We start from the raw sequence: 10,416 nt of genomic DNA, 5'->3' as shown, positions 1-10,416 counted from the left end.
GGCTGGTTTGATCCTCACTTTCTCCAGTGACCATGTCAAAGTGTCCTTGAGTAAGATACTGAACCCCTAAATACTTCTGATGAGTAGGTTGGCTCCTTGCATGGCAGCCTTCAGCATCAGTGTGTGAGTGTGTGTGAATGAGAGGACATTGTTCAGCTCCTTGAGGGCTGCTGAGGTAGAAAGGCTCTGTACAAACTGAGTCCTTTTACCATTTCTTTCCTGCTTCTAGCAGCGCTGTTGTCACTTCCTGTGACCGTGGAGGGAAGGGGTCCCCCTTCAGAATAAGTTTGATATCATTGTTACTTCCTCTTCAACATGCCTTTAGCAGACCAACTCAGAGAGCAGCACAGTGAGGTAGTGTGGCCGAGCGGTCTAAGGCGCTGGATTAAGGCTCCAGTCTCTAAGGAGGCGTGGGTTCAAATCCCACCACTGCCATCATGTCCCAGGTCACTGGAGAGGTGTGGCTCTCACAGCCTTTCCTTTCACTTCCACAGGTATCTTCAAACCTGTGACCAAAAGAAGAAGTAGGTCCTGAAAACTCTCCAGCTGGTCCAGAACGCTGCGGCCCGCGTGTTGACTAGAACTAGTAGACAGTACTCCTGTACTGGCTTCTCTGCATGGCTCCCTATCACATTCAGAATAGAATTCTAAATTCTCCTTCGACCATCAAAGTCTTCAACAGTCAGGCTCCTTCCTACCTGACAGAGCTCCTAGTCCCCTATTATCCAGCTAGAACCCTTCGCTCCCAGGATGCAGGGTTACTGGTGGTTCCTAGAGTTCTAAAAGTAGACTGGGAGCCAGAGCCTTCAGCTATCAGGCTCCCCTCCAGTGGAACCGTCTCCCAGTTTCAGTCCAGGATGCAGACACCCTCTCGACCTTTAAGAGCAACCTTTTTGATCAGGCTTATAGTTGGGCTGCTTAGGGTGGCCCTTAGATATGCTGCTATAGGCTTAGGCTGCTGGGGGATCTCCCATGGTGCACTGGGCTTCTCTCTACTCCTCTCTGTCCTCCTTTATTTGTCATTTATAAATCATACTCAGATGTGTCACTAACTCCCTCTCCCTTCATCCCAGATGTCGGTGCTGCTGGAGGAGGCTGCAGACCTGAAGAGGCTCAAGCTGCCACCCGTAGCTCCACCTGCTCATCGTCTGTCCATCAGTCTCTTCCCTTCTCTCTCTCTTTATCTCTGTCCCTCTCTTTCCTTCTGTATATCTGTCTTCCTCCATTCTCTGTCTTTGTCTCTGCCCCGCTCTCCTGCTCTCTTTCCCCCCAACCGGTCAAAGCAGAAGGCCGTCCCCACTGATCCTGGATCTGCTCGATGTTCCTGCCTGTTAAAAGGAAGGTTTTTGTCACCACTGTTGAAGGATGTGCTGCTGGTAGAGAACTGTTGGGTGGAGGTTCATTGAAGGAGTTTGGTGCTGGACCTGCTCTACTAGTAAAGAGTCATGAGAGAACTTTGTTGTGATTTGGTTCAATACAAATAAAACTGACTTGACTTGACTACATCTATATACATGTACATCTCTATAGGTTTATCTTTACATCTCTATAACAACATCTTGTCTTATTATGGCAAAAGGTTTCTGAGGTTTGTACAGTAACTTGGGGGGGGGGGGGTACCACAGCATTAGCTGTTTCCCATGGACTCTGCATCATTCACAACTCCTAAGCAGGTTACTAAAACAATATTATGAAGAATAATAATCATTTACAATATTTTCATAAAGCAGCAAACCGACAGATCCTTGTCCCTGATTCTTCTCTCTCTCTGCCCTCCATGCAGGTCCTACCTCAGACGGTGCTCACAGTGGTTCTCAGTGAGCTCAGGGAGCTTGTGAGGATAACCAGACACATGAAAAACTAGAGGGAACATTGGCTGGAGCTCAGTGTCTCCTGATGTACATGGCAGGGCAGCTGCTGCTGATGTCATCAAAATGAGCCCTGGAATCACAAGGTTTGCTGTGACGAGAGGCACTGACATCAAGACATGTTTGGAGCTGTTTATGGTTGATGGTTCTGTTCATGCCACTGTCACTAAAAAGAGTCAGCATTGCTGTGACAAACCTCAAAGGAAAAAAAGTCCATGGTGACAAGTGGAAAGACATTGATGAGGGACACCTGGATGCTTCTGTTGGTGTTCTTCTTCTTCCTGGAGTGTTCAGATCCTGCAGTGAGGCCACTGATCGTCTCTGGGACGCATCGACAGGCAGAAATATTTTCCGGGCCACAAGGCCACTTCAGAACTTTCAACGAACATCAAGAGTCCTCAGATTTGACGACAGAGACACCGGAGCAAGAACTGACAAGCTTGCCCCCATTGGGGATGTCTGGGAAAGATGGGTGCAGCTCCTTGCACCAACATTCAACCCAGGGCCAGAGGTGAGAGTGGATGAACGTCTTGTCCCTTTCTGAGGAAAATGCCCCTTCCAGCAGTCCATGCCCAGTAACCAGGAAGGACGGCAGAGCAGAGTTTGTGTTCTGGCCTGTACTGCTTTTCATTTAGTGTTTATATTAAAGTTCTGTTGCTGAAAAAAAGACTTTTATGCCAAACCCAAAGGTTCATTTTATCATTTTTTTAATTGAAATCGAGGGTTTACTGACTAAAAAAAGGTCCAGAGTCCCACAACAAAATATTCAAATCAATATTTCCATGGATAAGGAAGCCTACCAAGGAAACCAAGAGATGGAAACAACTTGGATGATAGAAAATTGTTTTTAGTGAATTTTACAGCTGATTGAAGATGTGGGTCAAAACTGACCGTTACCATAGAGATGGGAACAGAAAACTCAAATGGAAGCTCAAAAGGGGACTTAGCTCCAATGGTAGAGTGCTAGCTTAGCATGTGAGAGGTAGAGGGATCCATGCCCTCCTTCTCAGAATACTTCAGCTTGGTCTGTTGATCAGAGGAGCTGCTGGGTGATGAATGCTGATGTTTGTCCACTGCTGTGATAAAGTGTCCCCTGTTACTGAGATGAGGATGAACACCTGCTCAGGTCAAAGCTGCAATCAAACCAGGGACTCTGAACCTCCCACACAGTGAAGGAGTTTGTCCTGCAGGTTGATGGACGCTTATTAAGTTCTATCTTTGATCAAATATAAGAAATGTAAAATAATTCAACATTGATTGCATTTCCCTCCTTTCTTTGGTGCCCTCAGACTTTCTGAGAACTGTAGGAGGAACTGCTCTCTGTTCTGTGTTTGTTCTGCTCAGTGTAGGAAGAAACGAAGGAACGGAGCTCTAAGTTTTCCAGTTCCTACATCAGTGAACAGACTTTCTGTGCTGCAAGGAACCAAAGCTACTAAGGAGGATTACAGTTTGTCCTTGCAGGAGTCAGTGACTTAATAGAGTCAAACAAAGGGTTGAACCTGAATGAGACAGTCACCCTTCAACATGGGGCCATGGCAGAGTGAACCAAGAACACTACAATGGGGGTGAGAGTGGAGCCATGATGGACTCACAGTTCATCACCTCCACCATCATGTGGACCACCTGATCACCTCTCCCTCAACCTCTAAATAACTCATTCCCTGACCGGGAATCGAACCCGGGCCGCGGCGGTGAGAGCGCCGAATCCTAGCCACTAGACCATCAGGGACCACACTGAGCTCTCCAACAAAAGAGACTATAGACAATGACTCAAGAACACAGGACTCTGTGGTCTCAGCTTGAGATGCAGAGGGTCCACCAAGACCACCACACACCTCAGCCTCCTAAAGACAGTCCACCCCCAGGATCCTGCCCCCCTCTGCTCCAACTCAGCCCTCCATTCATAACTGACTTTGTCTCAGTCTCTTCACAATGCCAGTCACTGAAACACTGACAATGTGATGGGGGTTTCCTGTCTTTACTGCATTTTCTTCAAAGGATCCCGTGTGTCTTCTTTCTCTCTGTCTGTACTGGAGTGTGGTACCAGACCCAGCTTGAACGGGTGACTGTGTCTGAGTGGGTCGAGGCTGGGCTGCAGGTATTGGGAGGTTAGAACCCATCTGTGAGGCTCCAGGTGGAGCGATCACCTGTGAGGGTCCAGGGACAGCAGGAAGCTGCACAGATGGTAAAGACATGGAGGGGAGACAGGTGGTGCTGGAGCAGTGATAGGAAGTGTCTGGCATTTTGGTTCATCCTGTGAGCTGACGTGAGGTTGTGGTTTTGCCTCCAGCCTCACCTCCTCATCAGTGTTCAAAAGGTTCAAAGGTGAAAAAATGGGATTCAACCAAACAGCTGGAATGAAGAGTTGGTAACACTTGCAGAGCTGCAGGGAGCTGGACAGGTCTCACCGTGGGGGGATTTGTCCCACAGATCCTGCTGAAGTGGCTCCTTCTCCTGAGACCTGCAATGCTGGCTGGACCTTTTGAAAAAGAACACAACAAATCTTCATAAACATTTACTTCAGCAGGAACACACAAGAAGGTGGGACTGGTTCCTTTTTCATGTTCACTATTTTGTCGTCTTGGTTCATGTTTTGGTTGTCAAAGTTAATTCTGAATATTTGTGGAAAGTTCGCCTGCCTTTACTTGTACCAATACTTCCTTTAGTAACAAATTAAAAAGCTCAAGCTAAACTTCAGTCAGGACAACCATTCTTTCTCATTCTTAGGCCTCTGTTTTATGTCCATGACCATCCTGTCTGTCACCTTTGGTGATGGAGACATCGGTTGATGACATCAGCAACGGTCCTCAACCCAACTGCCTCTGCCAGAAGTGAGCTGTCATCTGTCTCAGGGGACACAGTCGGGTGGACCGGGGCGGATGAGGGCCTGCTGCTTCCTTGAAATATTTCTAAATATTTCAGTTGCAACTGTATAGTGATGGTGGGTCAGTTTAGAGCTGTCAATCAATGTTAATAATTGATCTTAGCATCTGGAGATTATTTTAGGAACACAAATACTTTTACTTCATTCTGAGGATGAGCAGACGTTCAATATAATTCTCATTTCCTGGTCAAAGACTCCTGCTAGTCAGAGAGGATCTGGACTGGATTGGAAAGCTTCTGAGAGGGAAACCTTCACTCTGGACTGGACTGAGAACGGAGCAGCCTCAGCTTCCTGGAGCCTGACTTGCCTCTGTGGTCTAAGGTTGTGAGGGCTGAAGTCACAGTGAAACTCCTGAGATCACAGAGCCTTTGAGATCACAGGCTGACTTCCTTTTTTCCCTAAAATGAAGAATAAAAATGTTGTGTCTGTGTTTGTGTTGCTGCATCAGTTAAACAGTGACTCTGACAGAGGGGATGTAGCTCAGTGGTAGAGCGCATGCTTTGCATGTATGAGGCCCTGGGTTCAATCCTCTGCATCTCCAGCTGGTCCTTTGGAGCCTTCATCTTATCAGCTAAATTGATCCATAAATGTGACAACAGTTGATAACAAACTACCAGAAGAGAAACCAGTCTGTTGCATATCAAAGTATTTGTAGCAGGCTCAGTGTGACTGTGAGCCTTCATAGCCAGCATGAAGGAGCTGGTTTTCATCTTTGCTGGGGAAATCCCACACACAGCTGCTCTCAGTTCCAAAAGTGTGTGTCCTAACTCCTCCGTCCTCCTGCTGCCCTCAGAATACAGACACAATTCAACCTGGCAAGTTTGGAGCATAGAAGTGCTCCTGAAGAGATGTGTGTCAGCCCACAGCTGTCTGTTCTTACCTGGAACCTCAAGATGAAACTGCTTCCACAGACTGGAAATGAATCTGATGTTGACTTTTGGACAAATCACCTGTTCATCAGTTCATCATCACTTCCATCCATTTTCTACTGCTTATCTTGTTATAGAAAGGAGTCTATCTGCTGTGTGACTGAGGCAGTTACTGTGAGCTGCTGCATGTCTCAGTGTGTGTGTGTGGGGGGGGGGCTGTGTGTGTGAGACTGGTCAGCTGCCAAGGATTATTGATGAGATCAATCATGATCAGCTCAGAGATCACGGCACAGAAGAAGGAGACTTTTTGATTTTTGGGGGTTCAGTTTCTAAGTCAGACACATCATCACAATTTGAAGTTTTCCTCCAGTAAAAACAAAACAACACAAAACCAAACAAAAACATGATTTGACTTTTGATGTCTACATTTTTTTGAAATTGTGAGTCCAACAAGCAGGAGGCCGTTTGAGCTTGGAAACTGTGAAGCATCACCAGTAACTGCTGGTTAATTTACAGGTGTTTCCTCCAAAAAGTTTAAATTGAACTCAATGCTGAATCCCTCGTCGTCATCACTGAGCTGCAGAATTGGTCCATGCAGGAGGCTGAGCAGGTCTTCCTCTCTGGTCCAGTGTCTCAGCACAGGTCAGAGTAGAGAATTAAAACATGAACACAAATCTTTATCAGCTGTTTACTGATATCAGTGACTACCTTCAAGTAAGAGTGTTAGTGAATGGACCCTTTTTAAAGTTTATGTTATAATGTTTGAAAAATGATGCTCACAAAAACACAATAAAAGTGTTTGTGGTGAAATGATTCCAGTAGATTTTATTGCCATTTTAAGAGTTCAAGCATATTTTGATGACATTGTTTGATGTCATGACTCACAGTTACTTTAGCAGGACCATCGGGACATGAAATCTTTCTCATCATCCCATATCGACCCTCAACCCCTCACACAGAACCAGGAGCCCTCAACTGAAGGAACCTTTAAAACTGAGAAGTTGGACAGAAAGCAGTATTTTGGTGGAACGAACCTTTAAAACTATAAATTAGAAAGTATTTTGGTGGAACGAAACTTTAAAACTATAAATTAGAAGGTATTTTGGTGGAATGAACCTTTAAAGCTATAAATTAGAAAGTATTTTGGTGGGATTGGAATAAACCTTTTATACAGTAGTTAGAAACTAAAGGACAGGAAGTAGTATTTTGGTGGTTACTGTAGTTAGAAAGTAGTATTTTGCTATCATCTAATTCGATAGGTGCCGCTGTCACCAAAAAACTAAAGTCCAGGACTGCATTTTATCATCCAATACAGTAGGTGGTGCTGTGGGGTCCTGGAACTGCAGCTCTCTGGTGCTGCAGGATCTCCTCTTGAAAAGCCTCACACTTCAGAGTCGTTCCACAATCTAGGAGCAGAAACCAAAGTCTCCTACGACAAGGATGGGATTGGAACCCACGCCTGCAGAGCTCAATGGATCAGCAGTCCATCACCTTAAACACTCAGCCACTGCGTCTCCTGACCACCATGATGTGCTGCTTTCTCTGAGCCTTTGAAACAGTGAACTCTTTGGAGCCCAGTTGTCAGAAATGGACCCAGCAGGAGCCACTGAACACAACTCTGACATCATCAGGCTTCTTCCCAGCAGCTTGGTGCTCCAGAAGGAAGAATCCAGACCATCGCTACATCATCAGAGTGAACACCAGCTGATGTTGACCAGTTGAACAAGCCTTTGACTGCTAAATGACATCCAAGCTCAGATTCTCTTGTCCTGGTAGAACAAGTCAATGTTGAAGAAGATGAGAGCACCAGTCTCTTTCATCCAATGCTGGAACAGCGTTAGACTGAAGGTCTGAAGGTCCCTGGTCTGGTCCAGGTTTCAACAGGGGACCAGCATCAGCCAACATTTAAATGTGGACAGCAGTGGAGGTGAAGCCCACATCAAGGAAACCAGCCTCCTATCACTGTCATGTGCTGAGTTTCTTTAAAAAATGTGAGACAACCTCAAGAGTTTCTGTTTCCTGTGTTGGACTTTGCCTCAGAGAATCAGAGCCAATCAAAAGCTTGTTGGTCTTGGATGCTGGTCATCAGGAGCAATGAGGGGCTCAGTGTCTTGCTCAAGGACACTTCAACATGGTCACCAGCTGAAGTGAGAACTGAACCAGCAACTCTGCTGGACGGCCACTCTGCCTCCAGGCCGTGCCCCCCTAACCTGAATCATCATGATGTCATTATTTGTTGCTTTAATTCACCAAATGTGTGACGTGGTGAGTTTGTCAGGAGTTTAAAGACCAAAGTTGTGAACCCACAGAGAAGTAAACCTGTCAAAGCTGCTTCACTTGATTAGTGAAACTGAGGAACTGATAGAAGAGCAACAAAGAAAATGGAGTCAGAAGGTCGTCTTCTTCACTGCTCAGTCACAACACTGGCACACACACACACACACACACACACACACACACACACACACACACACACACACAAATAGTTAGTCTTTGAGAGAGGACAAAAATATTTGACTGTGCTGACATGAACTTTCATTGTCTAATTTCAGTCTCCTACAAAAGTGTGTGAATGTGGTCGTTGTGGCCGAGTGGTGAAGGCGATGGACTAGAAATCCATTGGGGTCTCCCTGCTCAGGTTGGAGTCCTGCCAACAACGTTGAACTGTTGACAATTTAAATTTGACTCATTTTTCCTCCACACTGTCCTTCATCACAGCATTTAACATCAGGACTGCTCCCAGATCAGCTCCATGACCTCATCCCTGCACCAGAGTCCCACCCAAGTTCTTCAGAAACAGACAAGCATAAATATATAATATGTATATAATGTGAACACACCTGTACAGGTGTGTTAATGTGCTTAATAATAGAGAATGAGTGAAGGGTGCGTTCAGAGTGGAGTGCAGTACCACAGTCAGGCCAGCAGGTGGGGCTTTCGTTGGTGCTGTCTACCTAATTGCGGTATCTGTGCTCTGCCAGCAGAGGTCGTGCTTCACCACCAATCTTCTCGGGTGTCTGAGTGGTGCCGCCATGTTCAGGTTGTAGCAGGAGGACGTAGGTGTAGGTTTCCGCTTGGCAATTTGGATGTAGCGAAAGTCACGTTATGAATGGAGGGCTGAGTTGGAGCAGAGGGGGGCAGGATCCTGGGGGTGGACTGTCTTTAGGGGGCTGAGGTGTGTGGTGGTCTTGGTGGACCCTCTGCATCTCAAGCTGAGACCACAGAGTCCTGTGTTCTTGAGTCATTGTCTATAGTCTCTGTTGTTGGAGTGGTCAGTGTGGTCCCTGATGGTCTAGTGGCTAGGATTCGGCGCTCTCACCGCCGCGGCCCGGGTTCGATTCCCGGTCAGGGAACGAGTTATTTAGAGGTTGAGGGAGAGGTGATCAGGTGGTCCACATGATGGTGGAGGTGATGAACTGCGAATCCATCATGGCTCCACTCTCACCCCCATTGTAGTGTTCTTGGTTCACTCTGCCATGGCCCCATGTTGAAGGGTGACTGTCTCATTCAGGTCTAACCCTTTGTTAGTCACTGACTCCCAAACTCTGTAATCCTCCTTCGTAGCTTTGGTCATTGATGATCTGCAATGGTTCGTGGGGGGTGGAGCCTATCCCAGCAGCCTTCAGGTGAGGGGCGGGGTTTATCCTGGACAGGTCACCAGTCCATGGCAGGGCCAACACATAGAGACAGATTGATGATAAAAATGTTCATCCCCAGTTTGAAGTTAGAGACAGGATTTAAGTGTGGAAGGTTTTTGTATCTTCAATTTAATTCTGAGTGTTGTAAACTGTTTCTAACAAACTCTACTGTTCAACAGTTCAAGTGTTTCTAATGAAGCTGAATGTTCTCCTCTACTTTCCTCAATTAGGTTCCTTTCATGTCCTCCTGAGATCAAAGACAGAATTCTAGGTACAAATAAATACACTATCAAAGCCCCCTGATGACATCATCATCAATTCTGACTTTGATCTGGAGGCTCTTGCTTTCTTGCTTCAGATAAAATCCGTTGTTCCAGGGAAAAATCTGCATACAAACACAAACACAAACACACGCACGCACGCACGCACGCACGCACACACAAACACACACACACACGCACATATTATCACTTGTTTCTTTTGGTTAGATAACCGTTATACCAACGTGTTGCTGATTGATGGATGCACTGTTCATAAATATATTTTTATTATAAGAGAGAAGTCGTAGTGTCTTTTGTGTACCAACTTGTGGTCACGTGTCTCAGCAATAGCCAGTGCTCTGATCTCATCCTCCAACATCAGAGCTGTCCCTTGGTCGTTAATGTTACAGAATATTGACTGTTAGTAGATAAACTCTGTTAGAGACTGGTAACTGTTACAAGTTTGGTCGTTTTTTAGTTTCCCTGAACTCATCAGGGTGGTGCCCCGAATAAATAATATTTAATATTAATTAGTAATTTATTTAATAATCGATAATTATATCCATAATTATCGATTCATTATTTTTGACCAGTTCGCTCTTCAGCACACAACATATGGTTTGTATTAACATGCAATGTAGTGCAAATACATTGTTTCACAATGTAGATTTATAAAGCAGCAACTTCAAACACACAGACTGTATCCATTCCAACACTGTGGTACACGATGGTGTACAACATGGACATACAGAATGACCACGAGAGCCAACATGTTATGTTTCTCTCAATAACAGTTCTAACAGTTAACCACATTTAGTGCAAACAGTAATCACACTGATATATTTCTCTAGTGTTGGGAGGACCAACATAAATAAACATTGAACAAAAAAAAAAAAC

At 45.5% G+C, this 10,416-nt stretch overlaps 3 non-coding genes across 3 annotated transcripts; 2 read left to right on the top strand and 1 right to left on the bottom strand.

Moving 5' to 3' along the window:
- Positions 1-353: 353 nt before the first annotated feature.
- On the top strand, positions 354-435 carry trnal-aag (transfer RNA leucine (anticodon AAG)). Its single transcript has one exon. It is a non-coding gene; the product is annotated as a tRNA-Leu (tRNA).
- Positions 436-3,525: 3,090 nt separating this feature from the next.
- Positions 3,526-3,597, bottom strand: trnae-cuc (transfer RNA glutamic acid (anticodon CUC)). Its single transcript has one exon. It is a non-coding gene; the product is annotated as a tRNA-Glu (tRNA).
- Positions 3,598-8,902: 5,305 nt separating this feature from the next.
- On the top strand, positions 8,903-8,974 carry trnae-cuc (transfer RNA glutamic acid (anticodon CUC)). The gene has a single exon. It is a non-coding gene; the product is annotated as a tRNA-Glu (tRNA).
- The last annotated feature ends 1,442 nt before the right edge of the window (positions 8,975-10,416 follow it).

This window comes from Aulostomus chinensis, chromosome 1 (genome assembly GCF_037954235.1).
Source record: "Aulostomus chinensis isolate RoL2024-O1b breed Wild chromosome 1, RoL_Achi_v1.0, whole genome shotgun sequence".
Lineage (NCBI taxonomy): Eukaryota > Metazoa > Chordata > Actinopteri > Syngnathiformes > Aulostomidae > Aulostomus > Aulostomus chinensis.
Note: the sequence above shows the minus strand (reverse complement) of the source record. Positions and strands in the feature narration are given on the sequence as shown.